The 16097-nt window shown below is 34.3% G+C and overlaps 1 protein-coding gene across 7 annotated transcripts in view; it reads right to left on the bottom strand.

Annotated features, from left to right (window-relative positions):
• LOC116166335 (homeotic protein antennapedia-like) overlaps nucleotides 1–14831 on the bottom strand; it is a 269786-nt gene extending 254955 nt beyond the window's left edge. For 4 of the 7 annotated variants that reach the window (XM_031481268.1, XM_031481275.1, XM_031481267.1 and 1 more), the window contains exon 1: nucleotides 14542–14831. The gene's annotated coding sequence lies outside the window, so the exon portion shown is untranslated. Of the gene's footprint in view, nucleotides 1–2274; nucleotides 2405–14541 lie in introns of those variants that run through there. The other 3 variants (XM_031481269.1, XM_031481270.1, XM_031481283.1) reach the window with 2 other exon arrangements.
• Between the last annotated feature and the right edge of the window lie 1266 nt (nucleotides 14832–16097).

Below are 16097 nucleotides of genomic sequence, written 5' to 3'. Positions count from 1 at the left end.
ACTAATCCAGAAAATCTTTTGTCGTTCTGGTCTCTGGGCTATGCTATACGCCGTGTAAGAAAGAAACCACAACGAGCTTAAACTGGAGTACTAGTAGTGGTGCAGACAGACGGACAAAGTGCGGACAACAGCTGGAAAATGCGCAAAAAATAGATTTAAAAAAACACCTTAACATACCCATTCTATATACATTCTAGGAATATCAAAAAAATGTCGCGGAAATATTTCAGTGAAATTTATACAAACCAGTTGTTTCGGTAGCCAGATAATATTTCTATACAATCAGTAACGAAATTTAATTCTTTTTCTGTTTTCATTCGACTGGATACACAACGGTACAGTGCTATAACAAAAATTAAAACGTTTTTGTAAGACAAATATCGCACAAAATGTACTCATTTATTTCCACCGTATCCGAAACAAATAGAATCCAAAAATCAATTGTAATTGTATTATTATACCGTTGTTTAAATAACCAATAGTTTATTTCCATAGGATAAATATATAGTAGGTATAGCCAATAACGCAAAAAAAAACATCTCGGAGGCGTAATAAAGATATGACAAATACCATTGGTGTAGCACTCGGTGTAGCATAACTTCTGAATTATGAAAGAATTGATAATTGAAATTGGAATTAAATAAAAGGTGCCAAGCAAATGAGCAGTAGGTAGGTACCTATATATTATCATTCCTTAAAAAAAGTTTAATGGAATCCTTCAACCCTTCTCATAACCAAATCGGAAGGCTTTCTTTTCTGGAAATTTGTTTAATTACACAACTTCGCTATATTTATCTATACTTTTTAATTTTGCGTAGGCGGGTTATACGTATGTAGGAGTACCTTGTCACCGTAAAATTTCTTTTTGGAGTGTATCAACTTGGCAGCACGAAACAATAATTTCTTTTACAGAGAACAAGTTTGGAACTTAAAATTTCAAGGTATATTTTTTGACATTAAAGATATCCAGTTTACCTCACCTATCATTAAAATTTGATGCAAATTTAATTCAGTACCTATACCATCAGATGTGTGATATACATTAGGGTAGTCTACCGACAATATTAGGCATATTTTTCAATAACATTATTTGCTTTATTTTTTGCTCTTGCTTTGTAGTATTTTTATAATAACCATAATAAGTATATACTTGGTATATTTAATTTATTCATTGCGAATCGGTATTTACCACTATCCATTAAAACCCTGTGTGCGGCAGTAAAGCACTGTGGATCTGAATTAAATATAATTGTGAAAAATTAAGATTTCGTTATTAAAATCGTAGTAGGGGTTTGACTAGATAACATCTGAAATAAGAGTGGCGGCTTGAATTAGATACGATCTCAAAAAAGTAGATGAAAATGTCATAAAAAGTAATCCTTATATGTTACGGTAGATAGATCACAGACTTGCTCTGATAAGCCAAAGTTCACCGTAGCTATGTATGTGTGTTAGATAAAATCTGAAGTACATTAGCATTTTTTGTATCTTCGTGGGCAACGCACTTTATGTTAACTAGTTCTTTTCAAGCTGAAGCTCCAAATGTTTCAGAAGCGTATAGTCGCCACTGACGAACGTTATGCAATCGTTTTTATTTAGTGGTCCTGCGAGATTATTAATGAAATAAAATAGAGATCGTACATTTTTATGTAGGTACGTAAAAGTATAAACGAGAGAAAAATTGTGAAGAAAATTACAGGTGCTCATGCAAAACCTATAAAACACGCCATTTATCGCGGCAATAACACGAGTCCGGTGCGCTTGCAGATCCGGCACCGTAGTTCGACTGGTCACCACCCCGGCAGTAAATCTACCACCCTCAGTGTACTCCACACACATGGAGACCCTCACGTGGCCCTCAATTAGACTATTTGCTTTACATTCATTACGAAAGCTACGAGGATTTTACTAACTGTCGAATTTATTGCGAGATTTGTCGCAGAAAATACATTCATATAAGAGAAATATTATCTATATTTTGACAGTTTAGATCCGAGTATTTAATAGCGTTTAAAATATTATTTATGGTTTTTTTTTTGTTTTAATTGCACCTGTAAATGGCATCGAATTTATTTTTGGAGCCGTATTTGTGCCGGTGAGTATTTAATTTGTTTGCCGCAACCCGCAACCTTTCAAAACGTATATTTTTCCCTTTTCAAGTGACATCGACATTAAACCAGTTCGTGATTCCAGGTGATTAAAAAGGGGTTGAAGTTCCCTATATTACACTTTAGTTAAACTGACAAAATAGCATAATTTCAATTAATCACATACCTCATGTCTAACAACGGCCTAATTCTAGGCGTATTCCGGGTTCATTTTAATATTCAAATCACAAGAAGAACGACACTTGCACGTCAGTGAAAATAGCTCACAACTAAACTCGCAAACGTTATTATCAAAACTGGCAAGTTTGTGTTTAGCTGACCACTGGAAACTACATTTACCGCCGGTCAATTTCCTCAATCGTTAAAATTCATTTTTACGCATTTAATCCCGTCTCTGTTTTCGGCGGCAATCTAACCGTTAATGCGATAGAGATAGAACGCTTTATATTAGAAAATTTCAGTTGTATTAAAACATTCTTAATGTTCGTGTGGCCAATAAGTTGAACTCCCTAGGCCACGGATATTTATAATGGATCTTTTCAAACCACACCTCTATTAACCGAACCTCGCTGGGCGGACGCCTAATTTAAAAATAAGAATGTGGAACCATATTTTTAAATTATAAAACAGAACTTCCTTATACTTAAAATTGACGAAAATGAGAAAATTGACGGGATGGACAGTTATTTTAATTCCGTACAAAAGAGCACAACTTTTGTTAAAGCTTAACGAATTGCTAAAAGGAATATGATTACAGTAAACCTTGAGCTTGACCAAACACAAAAAATTCAGTAAAAAATACAACTGGCCATAAATTACGATCACTTCTGAATTGTATCCGAAGTGCCGACTCACAATTTAGAAGGTCGCTGGTGCAATTTAGGGTGAACTGAAATAGATCCCAACAGGATGGGAAGCCTAATTTTACAGAGATTATATAAACTTAGAGGTTTGCAATTATTGATATTGCTACAAATTATAATTGTTTGATGGGAAATTTATTATAAGTTGTTCTGATGAGAATAAGAGCGAAAGGTAGGTAGGTACACAATATAAGAAATAAAAGTATTCGCCACAATTAGTAACTAGTATAGTAAATTATGCTAAAAGCTTAAAAAAGAAAGCTCTATGGGCTCATAACAAACAAAGTTTTTAATTTTCACTTAGTTTACGCTTGGATAATTTAAAAGGAGAAAAAAAATAAAATTATAGCGTTCTAATATTATAATCTTAAATAATTTAGATGTCCAGTAAAATGAGTGTTCAGTACATCTTTTCATTGTTTAGCAATTCAAAAAAGTTTAAGTTAATATTGGACCTGCACTGTGCTTCGTTTTCAATTAATTTTTTATAAATATTAAATAATGCTTTTCAACATGTCAGTCTATCATTCCGCGGCCTGTAGAGACTTGAGAGATGTATGCTGCAATGACCTGGTATATAAGTCGAAAGATATATACTAGATAGAGCAAAATTTTCCAGTATAGTCACTCGATAAACGAAATGCATCAATTCTGCGGAGTTTCCGAAAATGGTTGATTGGGATCCAATGACGTCGCCTCTAATTTTTGAGGTATTTTTTGAACTAACGTAATGAAGCCCGTAACCATACATAGGTATATGTACCTATACACATACAGTACAATGTTAACTTCAATATTAAATCCCGATAGGCCCTTTTGAAGGCGCATCAGTCCATGCGATACCTAACTCTTGGGCTGAAGGTTCGAGAGGTTTAAAATATTACTCGAAGGGAGTGACATATTCAATTTGGAGTCAATAATTCAAATGTCAATCTTTTGAGATCAAGAATTAACCCAGTCCTTTGATGTTCCTCTGCATCAATTTTATTTTCCACCCTTTTGTAGATATATTATGTTGGGTCGCGAGTGAAAATGATAATGCATACCCTGATAGTGCATTTGACACGATTTACAAAAAAATGTGCCTGTATTCGACTTGCTTCAATCTGTCTGTTTGCCTGTCTTTATCCTTCCTTCCTTCATGCAAACATGTACTCCTCAGATGGCGGAGAAAGGTGTAGAGGTGAAAAATTCAATTGCTCAGATATTGATTTGGGGAGTTTTTTTCGTGTACAGCAGTTAGCTATAAAGGGTGGTGACTTGCGTAACGCATCATAGGGATTTCAATGTAAAATTCATAAAATGCGATTATTGGCACCCCCAATTATTTTAGAGCAAAAATATTTTTACGCCATTCAACTGTATTAGTTTTCAATTTTTTTCATATAAAGACGGAAAATTGGAAAAATAAAACTCGCATCTTTTTCAATAAGCTGCGATCGTCTAAACGAGACACATCTACTGACGAAGCGACGGGAAAACTTAATTGTGAATATCTCCAAATGCTGGAGGAAGGTACCTACAAAGGGAAAATGCAATATTTCTGGGAATTTCTCTAAGGGCTTGCTTCTTTTTGCATTATAAGGCGTAGAATGTTTATATCAGGCGGCCTTTAAATGTGTATGTGTAAAGAGCCCCATCCCCATTAATCATCTGTCAAGAAGGAAACCTCGATAAATATAGCACGCTACTACCGTATAACCAAAAAAATTACTAGGCTATTTCGTTAAAAAAATCTGCACAAAAGTGGTGCACACTTTACACATGTTTTTTATTGAGATGTAAATTGTATGCAGAACACTTTGTCTACCTATACGGATCAAGATCTTTCTATAAGTTGACATCGACGAAGTTGAAAAATAAAATAATGTTAAATTCGTTGTGGATTTGCAATTCTTATTCCAGTGTTTCCTGAAGAGCCGTGTTACAATTTCATCTAGTTTTTGTGTAATTTATAGAATTAAAAATACCTAAAAATAAACACGATAATCTGTTTTTTTTTGGGTTTTTTCATGTGTTTGTATTCTTTGCATTAGTATTAGAGTTCTTACTTGCTTTTAAAGCATTTGCGCATATACAGGATATTAAAAAAAGTCAGTTACCTTCGTATAGTTTACTCCTGAAAAGAAAAGAATTATGTGTCTTAATATAAATATTCGAATGAATAAGAGCTTCCTGTGTTGGTTTGTTTTTTATAATGTAATTTTTGAAAACTATACAAAACTTACTCTGAAACACCTAATTGCCTTCTTTTCATAAGTACTACCTATACGTGGATAAAATATTCGACCTTTTCTTTCACCATATACATATACGAACATTAGGTATGTTCATCATAACTGAGTTGTTGCAACCAAAAAAATAATCATATAACCTCAAACAGTTTAAAGGTATCAAAATGAATATTGATGAAGTACCTATAATGTTTAAATCGTTTAAACGCAAACAATAGATATTAGAACCTGTCACTCAAAAAGGATCATAGTTCAGATGGTTTACTAATTATCCGTTATAATACGAGTATAAGCTAAAATGAATCTTGCCGGCGGAACGTAACACGGAGAGAAAAATTTATGGCGCAAGAATATTATTTTATATTTTCTTTATAAAAATTAAAAAAATCAATCAAAAATATATTCCTTCAAATGTAAAGAATAGATATCCTTCAGGATACCGATTTAATCGGCATCCCTGCATTGAAATGATGCTCTATAATATTGTCCTTCCGTATGACGTCGAAAACACATTTATTTTTACTCCTAAAAACAGTTGATACCCTCTATGTAACCTTTTATCAACGATAAGCACAGATTACCAATACAACAATGCCATTATAGCATCCCATTAACTTAAAAAAACAAACTTACTCCCTATGGGAGGATGATTCAAAGATGTACCTATGTAAGTTAATTTCTAATTATATAGTATCAAGTGCGGCCAAGGAATGTATATAAACTTTCGTAATTAATAAGAATATGTAATTAATGTAGAAGGATGTGTCGTTACATTATCAAAACAAAATGAACATCCAGATAATAAGTAGGTATAATTTACACTAACTTGCAATTTTTAATCCATAATTAAGTCAAAGCCTAGATCCAAATTACACTTACAACAAGATTTGGTACAAAGTGAATAACAGTGTATAAAACTTTTGGTGCACTTTACTCATTTTGATAGTATAAATCCGAGTATAAATCTTATTAGCACCATAGGTATATAATTAAATATGGAAATCATTACATTAGAACTCAAGATTAAGACAATAAACTTAATTAGTTCTGACAAATTATGAATGAAGTTTACGCTTGATGCTGATAGAAAGTCTACACTTCACCATGTCGATTTGAATTATTTTACATTTTGGTGCACGCCCAATTTCTTTTTTATGCATTTTAACAACAAATTTAGCATTTATCGTGTTATCTTGTGGTAAGTCCACGGTTCTGATTTTCACGTCTAAAACGTGCAGGATATACATATGTGATTCTTTCACGTGTCGGTGGAATTATATCGTGATAACTATTTAAAAAAAAAGCGTTTGGGTTAGATGCAAGGTGTCCCAACGAAAGTTTGTAGAATTACCACGACTAACTCCTGAAGTCTTGAGAAATGCATGATTTGAATGTGAATCAAGAGTCTTGAGAAATGCATGATTTGAATGTGAATCAAGATTGTACATTTTTGACGTTTGACTGGGTTTCTTTAGGGCTCTGTACCTATGACTCCGTTAATTTCTCAGTCTTCCAAAATCAACAATACGTACTGGACTTGATGCTACATGAGAATGATTTAAATTTTGATCGCCCTTCCAAAGGGTGGTTCAAAACTAATGGTCAATTTTACGCAATTTCAAACCTGAAAAAGTTGATTCTTTCCAAATAAAACCTGCTTTATTTTATGGCACCTTCAAATGCCAAAAACAATTCTACATCGCCCACTTTCTCTAAGCTCTATGTAAACAAAGACTTAGTTGTATAATGAATTTTGCAAGAGATTTACAGCTAAGGTTCAGATCGAGGTTCAAATTTTTGGACCGGGGGTCGTTGGAGGCGGCAACTAAGACTTTGGCGTGGTATCTCATACACCTCCTATGAATTGATGACATTCCAAAATTTCAAGTCGATGTCTTTTAAAATAGCAGATATAATATTCCATTTAAAGTTTTTGCGCGGACACTTGGTAGGTATTTTCCCTGTATGAAAAAGATGATTTTAGCTGCTTGCGCGAGTATGAGCTACCATTTATGATTTTGTGTGAACTTGTACTATGATAATGATTGTGTAATCTTTGGAACGTGAACCCGATTTGTCATTTATTGCTTCCATTTAACAAAAAAATCAGTAAGAAAGGTGTGAGTTTTTAATTGATAGTTATACTATTACATTATGCAGTATATTGACTATAAAGCAAAAATTGATGCTAAGGGAGATTTTTTTTCGATTTCTAATTCATTATAAAGTTAGAATAACGCTCTAAGACAAAATTATAAGTCCTAAAAATGAAACCTTTATAGCAAACGCCCAAAATATCCGTCGTTACTATTTTACAAAGACCTAGTGACTAGTCGATTATGAAACCCTTAAAGGTATTTTGAACAACGTTGGAGGGATTGCACATCCCTTCATTTAGCGCTTATGATTTTGCAATACATTTTCGAAATTAAAAATGGTTTCGCGCTAACGCGAGTAACTTTATCGCATTTTCCATGCATTGATCAGTGTTTTCTAAAAAGGCCATAGCTATGTGCGCTGTCTTTTTTTACTAGAAACACAAACAATAAGATTGGGCAGTCTGCGCATGCGCACATTTGGCTTTTACAATATGCGATATGTTCGCTTTTACTCGAGGCATTGTTAAAATTTCAAAGAAATATTTCCATAAATAATAAGATAGATAACATTGTGCAGTCTGCGTGTGCGCACATTAATCATCAAAATTTTTTTGGTTCAGGTGCCAGAGCTATAATCTGTCGACTGCAACTAAAAATGCGCTAAAAATATATGCACGATGTTTTATTAAAAATAATTAGGAGGTGCAATATCCGGTTAAACCGGAAGTATTAAAAAACCGACATTATAAGCAATAAATTCGTTGTTACAGTATACACATACCAAATCTCTGAGAAAAAAAAATGTGACCAGAAAACATAGGTATAGGTACAGAAGATAGTTTGCAGAATTCTGAGTTTATTTCAAATTTAATCCCGTTTCGCTATTTTAGCGCATTTGTCAATTTATGTTGGAAGGCGCTATTATGGCCACTATTTGACACTTTCTTCGTCCGTCCGAGGCCTTAACTACTCTTACAGTTTTCAAGAAAATTAGTTCATTCTTTTTGCATTTGGTAGCTTATAACTCTGGCACCTCAACTAAGAAAAATCTTGACGCATAATGTGCGCAATATCATCTTACTTAGATAAGTATGTATAGTTTTACTGTAAATGTAATGTTAGTAAAGGTTTTTTCATTCATTTCTTAATAATAGAGATTTTTTTTTGAAATTTTAACCAAAGATTCTTCTAGTAAAGGCAAAGATTTCGCATACTTTAACTATCAGGCGTGTGCATGTGCAATAAGAATATTTATGCCATAACTTTGTACCCGCATAAATAGTCCGTTGCACCACCTTTTGGTGAAGTACTGATCAATTCATGGAAAATGCGCTAAAATTACTCCCCTTAAGGTGAAAACCTTTTTTTTCATTTTTTCATTTCCTTTTAGGCTATCACCATGAAACCCGTTAATTTCTCATTGTGTGCATTATTTATTAATACACTTTTTTAACATACATCTTTGGTGTCCACAAACAACCCCGATTATCATTTGTTTTTAAGTTATTATGGCGCTGGATTTTATTTTTTCATAGGTGAAAATATTCATATGGTACCTATAATTGTTTCTTAGGGTTATTTGTTGACCTTAAAACATTTGTCTTAAAAAAGCGTCTTAATGATGTACGAGTTCAAACAATAAAACGGGTTTCAGCGTGTTTTCCAAAAATGAAATCGGTAAATTTTTGTTTGTCTCAAATACCTATTATATACAAAATATAATACCTATAGGTAGGTACCTATACAAAAAGAGAGATTCAATTTAACATGATATGTGAAATATGCTCAGAATTCTACAAACTTTGCTAATTAGACATACCTCTACTATGTATTACTTTGAAACTCACTTGAAAAGTTCACCATTGCTGTGAAAATAGTAGGAATTAATAAGTAAATTATCTTTCACATATTTTTGAATTTTTTTTTCACACTATAAAATTTACGGTAGAATTAAAGAATGCAACCAAAACAATGACCTTATATGATTTTAATTATACCAGGTATCCAAGATAAAACTGAACAGCACGAGGATTTCGAATATCGTAGAAGATAGAAAGTTAATGTATCATAATTTTGCGGAAACTATAAAAGTTTTTTATTTCTTCGATTCTCTTGAAGTATCTTAACAAAAATAATAACGAAATCACGATCTTCGTATTTTTTCGAATAATTATCTTGGGAATAGATAATTTTCTAATTGTCTAAACGGGATTTGTAAATTTTACAGTTTCCGAAATCCCCATGTTGTTTTCAGCTTGCACACATGGTATAGTACAATCGTACAATACCTAAGTTAATGTACCTACAGGGTTATTCCGCATATTTCGACAGCGCGTAGATCAATCCAATTTTTGAAAAACATACAGGGCGCTTCATTAAAAATTTTCCAAATTTGTAGTTTTTCCTAACTTTGCAATATTCACTTGTTTTTATACTGTACATTTTCTGGCGATTATGATAAACCCCATAAGTTTTGTATGTAAAGATTTTTTTCTATTTCTTATCATAAACGCGTACGTGCTGCTTTTTAAATAGAGGCGACCCCGTGCCACTTTTTTTTGTTAAACCTTTAATGCAGTCAATCTAGCTACGGTTTGTTTCATATCTTACTACCCAAGTTAGATAGAGAAAAGGTAAAAACTCCCAAGTTTAGATATTTTTACGTAGAATCCCGTAGCGTGGTCAAAAAAATTGATCTCGGGAGCTGAGATTTCACCCAAAGTTGGTATTTTTTAAATACAACACCCTGTATATTTTTACGTCAATTTTTTGCATTCTTTTCCTGATTACATTGGTGTATCACAATGTATATTTTTTATATAGGTAATTAGACACCGTGTCCACGATAAGGATGTCAATAATGGGGATCTTCGAAACCGTAGGATCTACGACGATGGCCAAATTACATACAGAAAAAATGCAGAGTTATTATCATGCTTTAAAGAAAACCAGAAAATTCCGATTACTTCCAAAGAGACAAATTTAGCCGATTTCGTTTTTATTTTTTTCTAGTGTTATTTGAACAGTTAAAAAAATTAAAGACACTTTCTCATTGCCACTTTTTGAACTCTATTAAGACACAGTTGAGAGATTTTCAATAAAACGTTTCGTTTTGGAGAAATGATCATCAACTTTATTTTTTTTTCAGGAAAAATAATGAGAAACAATTGGCTGTGGTCCAAAAATATTTTTGAGTACGACACTGGTTTCTGCGTAAAAATATCTAAAATAAGCAGTTTTTACCTTTCTTCTATCTTAAATGGGTAGTAAGATACGATAACATACCCAAAAGTCAAACTTTTCGTGTTCACTCTGTATGTCAAAAACAAACGTAGATAGCTACGAGGGGGAGTACTTATATTTCTCAATTCTCAATGAAAAAACAAAATTTAATGAGTGAAATCGATTTTATTGTTCATATTCTCCTTTATATCTTTAATACATTTTCTTATTCATTCAAACCAATATTGGCATATCACTTTTTCCATTCAGAACATGACGTGTTTTGAACGACTCTACAGTGTCGAAAATCGTTCACCACACATTTTCTTTTTAACATGAGGGAACAAAAAGAAGTCATTAGGAGATAAATCAAGTGAATACGGTACGGACAATGGTTCATTAATTCGATGTTTTTTCCTCTCAGATATTCAATTGTTCTATAGCTGCAGTGTGAGAACTCGCATTTTCATGATGAAGAATGATTCGTCGATGACGATTGTTTCTCTTTATTTCAGCAATGCTTATGTCAAACAAATTGTTCAGCATTGACTGTTTTACGATTTTTAAGATCTACCTACAGCTTTCCAAAGAAAGATCAAAGATGCAACCATTTTCTTTGAAAAGCTTCTACTTCGAACAACTTTTGTTGGTTTTGATTCATCTTGGAAGGCCCATACAGTCGATTGCTGCAGTTTAGTTTCGGGTTCGGGCTCATATGTGTAAATTCATGTTTCACCGCCTGTTACAAAATCATGTCTTGATGTTCCTCCGTTGAATTTGTTCAACATTTCACATTTTTGGGCTTCGATTAAGTTATGTGGTAGCCAACGACTGCAAAGCTTCCTGACTCGCAAATGTTCAACGCAAAACTGAATGTACGCGGGTCCTTGATACACCTATCTGTGTGCGTGCATGCGGCATGATTCTTGTAAACAAGGTAGAGCCGAAATATTCCGACCGATTTGGTTGAAATTTGAAACAGATGTTCCCTTAAATGGTCTCGAGAACGGAGGCGATTAGAAAATGACAAATGCCTTTTTGGTAAAAACTATACATACAACCGCATACAACTTTGTAAGGAGCAGACCGATTTGACTGAAATTTTGTACCAATGATCTTTCTAATGGTCCCAAAAGCTGAGAATGATTGGAAAATGGCAAAGGTCCTTTTGACTATAAAACTTATAGGTATTTATTTAACACGGCGTGAGCAATACAATTTTGATTAAGGGCAGACTTTGGAAATTTTAGGTCACGTCTAATATTTATTTATTATTTATTTTGGGGTTTTATCTTTCACGTGTACCTAATATTAATTGGTTTCACAGCTCCCTTTAAGAAGTTATAACCCAGTGAGTTGATCGATGAGAAAATGACAAATGCCTTTTTGGCATATGATGATCACACTTTCCTGTTAAAGCAAAAAGTGAGCAGTTGTGTTTGTTATTCTCAGTGAAAATCAGCATAATTATCTGTTTATTTGTAAGGTATAATGAACTTTCAAAGCTATTGATCTGCAAAACTTCAAAAGCGAGAGATATAAAGTAGATCAATTATCATTATCTGGCGTAAAAAAGGTTAATGAAAGCGACAAGGTCACAGCATTTAATCATAATACTGATGCAGATTTTCATTTTATTGCTTCGAAGATAAAACTATAAAAATATTACCATTTGAAATTAAATAAAAAGATATCGGGGCCAGAATAAATAGTAGGATTTTTAATAGGTAGGTAGACTGTTTTGTTTTTACTTCTTTTATCACGACATAAAATTTGATAACTCGACATCATTATTATTAGAGATATTTTCATGCACGGCTACCGATGTTAGGCATCAATTATCATAAGTATTTATAACATATTAAAAAAAACTGTACAGTGTAGTTGTTTACTTCCAGCTATTTGCTAGGTATTTTATTTTGTCTATCTTCTATTTTTTTCTATTTTTATACGTTCGTTCTTTCCGTTTCTGGACGAATAGTGCCTATACCTATCTACTTTGCATTTTAGACTAGTAGGTATATATCAAACGCGCGGATACAAATAAACTTTGGATTCGTTCTTTAGTAGCTCAGCCTGTAGGTATATATGTAGTTATCTAGTAGATTCAGACAAAATGAAATTTAGCTCGTTTTCCATTACCTATTGTCATTACGTATTTAACGTATTATATGATTGTATGATACCTACCTAGGTAGGTATATATAGGTATGAAAAACCGGCAAACTTTTGTGCACTTCTAAATCTATAGGTGATTTGTATAAATGTATACGACCTTTCCGACGGATTAGGCGATTTCTTCTATTATAGTAGAATAGGTGATATATATAAAAGTATATTCTTGCAAAGCCTCAAAAATGGTCTACCGCCCGAATGTGGCCCATATTTTATAGAAAATTGTGCAGAGACAATCTGATACGATTAGTTCAATGAATATTGATCCTCCGATAAATTGTGGGTTGCCATTAAAAATTGTCCGCCTTTTAGTGATACGGAAAGTGTGCTACCGCGCTAATCAATAAGTTCGTGATGGGCACAACTTGACCGCATGTTTATGCGTAATTCGTAAAGGAATTTAATCGAATAGGTACAACCTACCTACCTACACATTTCGGGAGGAAATAAATAACCGAAAGATATATTTAAATGCAAGTGAAAGTAGACATGACAGGTAGTAAAGTTAGAATGCTAGAAATCAGTGTAACATCTATATATCGTAAAGGCCACAGTGTTGAAGTAATAGCGCATTTACCCCTCGTAAAATCTAGTAGAAGTGTGTAATGCACGAGCCGTCACATAAAGTTAACCTTACGACTGAGCTTAAAGCGGCGACAAACATCTTCTGCCTTACGGTCCGAACATCTGACAAGGAGAGAGAACATCATAAGCGTCAAATCGTGGTGTCATAAAGTTGAAGGCAAAAGGCTGGAAGATACCGGCGCTAAAGTGATCTATGACGCGTACATTAGTATAGGTGTCCTGGAGCGATAAGGAACTCCTAATTACTGTGTTTAGGGGGAGGTCTATTCTTTAGATGGAAGAGTTTAACTATTGCAGCAATTGTCCCGCAAGTTGAGGGAATGGGCTGGTAATAGAGTGTTTACCAGCGCTCAGTGGGTCGTAATTTCCACTCATTTGTGTAGAAATGGTCGCGTTATTATTACGGTTATGGTTATTGGCCACCTGTTTAGCAACTGACGGACATTTATATTGATCGTTTTAGTAGTTTTAGAAGTATGCGCACCCGAAACACTTCTAACGGTCACAAATTAATTAAGATCGTCAACTTTTAATCGACAATTTTAAAAAATTGGGGTATTTAGGATATGCATAAATAAAGCTTAAGTGCCGCCCCCGATAATAATTTGAGATCGTTTATTATTGCAAGAAAATAAAGCCATTGAAGCAAGTTAACTCAGCTGAAACATTGGCAGTCTACGAGAGCACGGCGAGTAAATTTATGGCCTATATTGTAATTATAGGGAAACGCATTCTGCCCATATGTTGCTTGTACCTTTCATACATTTACATTCAGAAATTAAATGTTTTTTATAGTAACCTGTATACTTCAACGATTGACAAATTGTTAACAATTACTTCGATTACCTACCTAGTATTTAAAGGCGCGAGATGTGAAAAAATTAGCGGCCGTAAACTATAGGTAGAAGGTTAGTATGTCAGGTACGCATTATGTGCCCTACCACTACTTTGACATTTATCACCTATCTAATTAATGTGACACCCACAACCGGCGCCACCCCTAAATCAAATTCGGAGCAGTTTATCATTTTTTAATTACTGCTGGTGACTTGCCATCTATTTATAATTAGCATTGTAGAATTTTTTCGTATGCGTGTATGAGGTGGAAGTAATCAAGTTCCAGTTAGAATTTTCATGTCTTAATTTAGTAGGTATGTAATGGCATTGGTTTAATCCGAAAGTGACCGCGGCCGACGGACGAATATACCTAATATTCCGGTATTTAACAATGGGAAGTAATATAACAGGCACTCACCTTTCAGATCCGAAGTGAGTTCCGGGACTTAGGATGAACCGGAAGTACCCCGGAAGCGGCAGGCCATCGGTCACTTCAGAGGGTGGCGTGAAAAGCAGTTGGGGTACCAAAACATTGGCAAAACTTAACGTTGCTGATACGCGACGGTTAAGCGATTGTTAAGAGAAGCTGAAGGGCTAACTCTTCCGGACATGTGATAGCATTGATAGCGCGTTACTGCTTTAGTTGATTGCTATACGAGAGTTAAGTGTTGGCGAATGCTTTACGGCTGACATGCCGTGCGCTCCACCCGATCAGTGGCGACGCAAAGGGGGCAACTTCAGTTTATGGGCGGACCAATATAGTGCCGATCCTGCTCTGGTGCGTGCATCAAAGTGTTACTAACAAGGACGGCCTGCAAAGGGGACGCAAGATAATGGTTGACGCTCCCCGCTAACCATTCTTTATGTACGTCTCTCTCGTTCGCACCCAATTTATGAGTTAACCTTCTCCGTCCGACACGCGTCGCAGAAGCGCCAGTGACGTAATATAAGCACGTGACTGTGGTCAGCACCCAATCAAAGTTTGGGCGCGAACTCAAATTGAGTTAAAACTTGACTAAATTGAAAATAGTAAGCCACACGAACGATTCAAATACACCGTTATATGAATATCTTAACTTGCACATTGACACTACCGGTATTACGTAACAGAGTATGAGCCAAACGCATTGTCGTTCCTCAGTCGCTTCAAGGTACCCTGCGTGTTAGTATTTAATAAACACGTAAAAACTTATCATCAACAAATCAAACTCCAAACGAAATTTAAACCAGTTATTCTCACTACCGCGCGCGTTCATTTCAGGTAAATAAACGTAGCCGTGTAAAACTATAACGCATGCCGTATGGAACGGCATATAAATTAAATATAAAACAATAATAAATCTAAACCGATGCTCCAATGAAGCATGAATAGAAACCACAGTCATTAATTCATGATAAAAAATGGTACATTATTTTTTCGGTGGCTTTGAACTGGAGATATCTCAATTCGGGATAGATGTTTGTGTGCGGTTGCATTGCATGTTCACGCAAAAAAAATTAATTGAGGTTTATAGTAATAAAGATTTCTATTTAGATACCCTCTTATTGACATTCGTAGATCCATCCCCCGCCTAAAATAGAAATTTGGAAGGCGGCATTTTCTAACTACAGGCTTACCTAATCGAGGTAAATATCTATTGTTCCCTTCACGACGAGATTATGGTGAGGATTATGAGTTCTAGTCCTACCTATTTACCTTACTAGGTAGCTTAGCGCCCAATTCTTATAAACAGAAATAAAAGCAACACAAAACGAAAAGCATTTCTTTACTCAATTCAATTAATTAACTAAGGTGGGTATTCCATATATGTATAGATCAAGGAAATTTACTTCTCGAGCATACTGCACTGAAGATAATTATAACCCGGACATCTTGTAAACAAACCTAATACCCAAAATACTTATTTAAATACCTACCTTCAAAAAAATCATCATATTAAATTAAGCAACATAAGCACATATTAAAGACAAGTA

The sequence above is a fragment of the Photinus pyralis genome, unplaced genomic scaffold (assembly GCF_008802855.1).
Source record: "Photinus pyralis isolate 1611_PpyrPB1 unplaced genomic scaffold, Ppyr1.3 Ppyr1.4_LG3b, whole genome shotgun sequence".
In the NCBI taxonomy this organism is placed as follows: domain Eukaryota; kingdom Metazoa; phylum Arthropoda; class Insecta; order Coleoptera; family Lampyridae; genus Photinus; species Photinus pyralis.
Note: the sequence above shows the minus strand (reverse complement) of the source record. Positions and strands in the feature narration are given on the sequence as shown.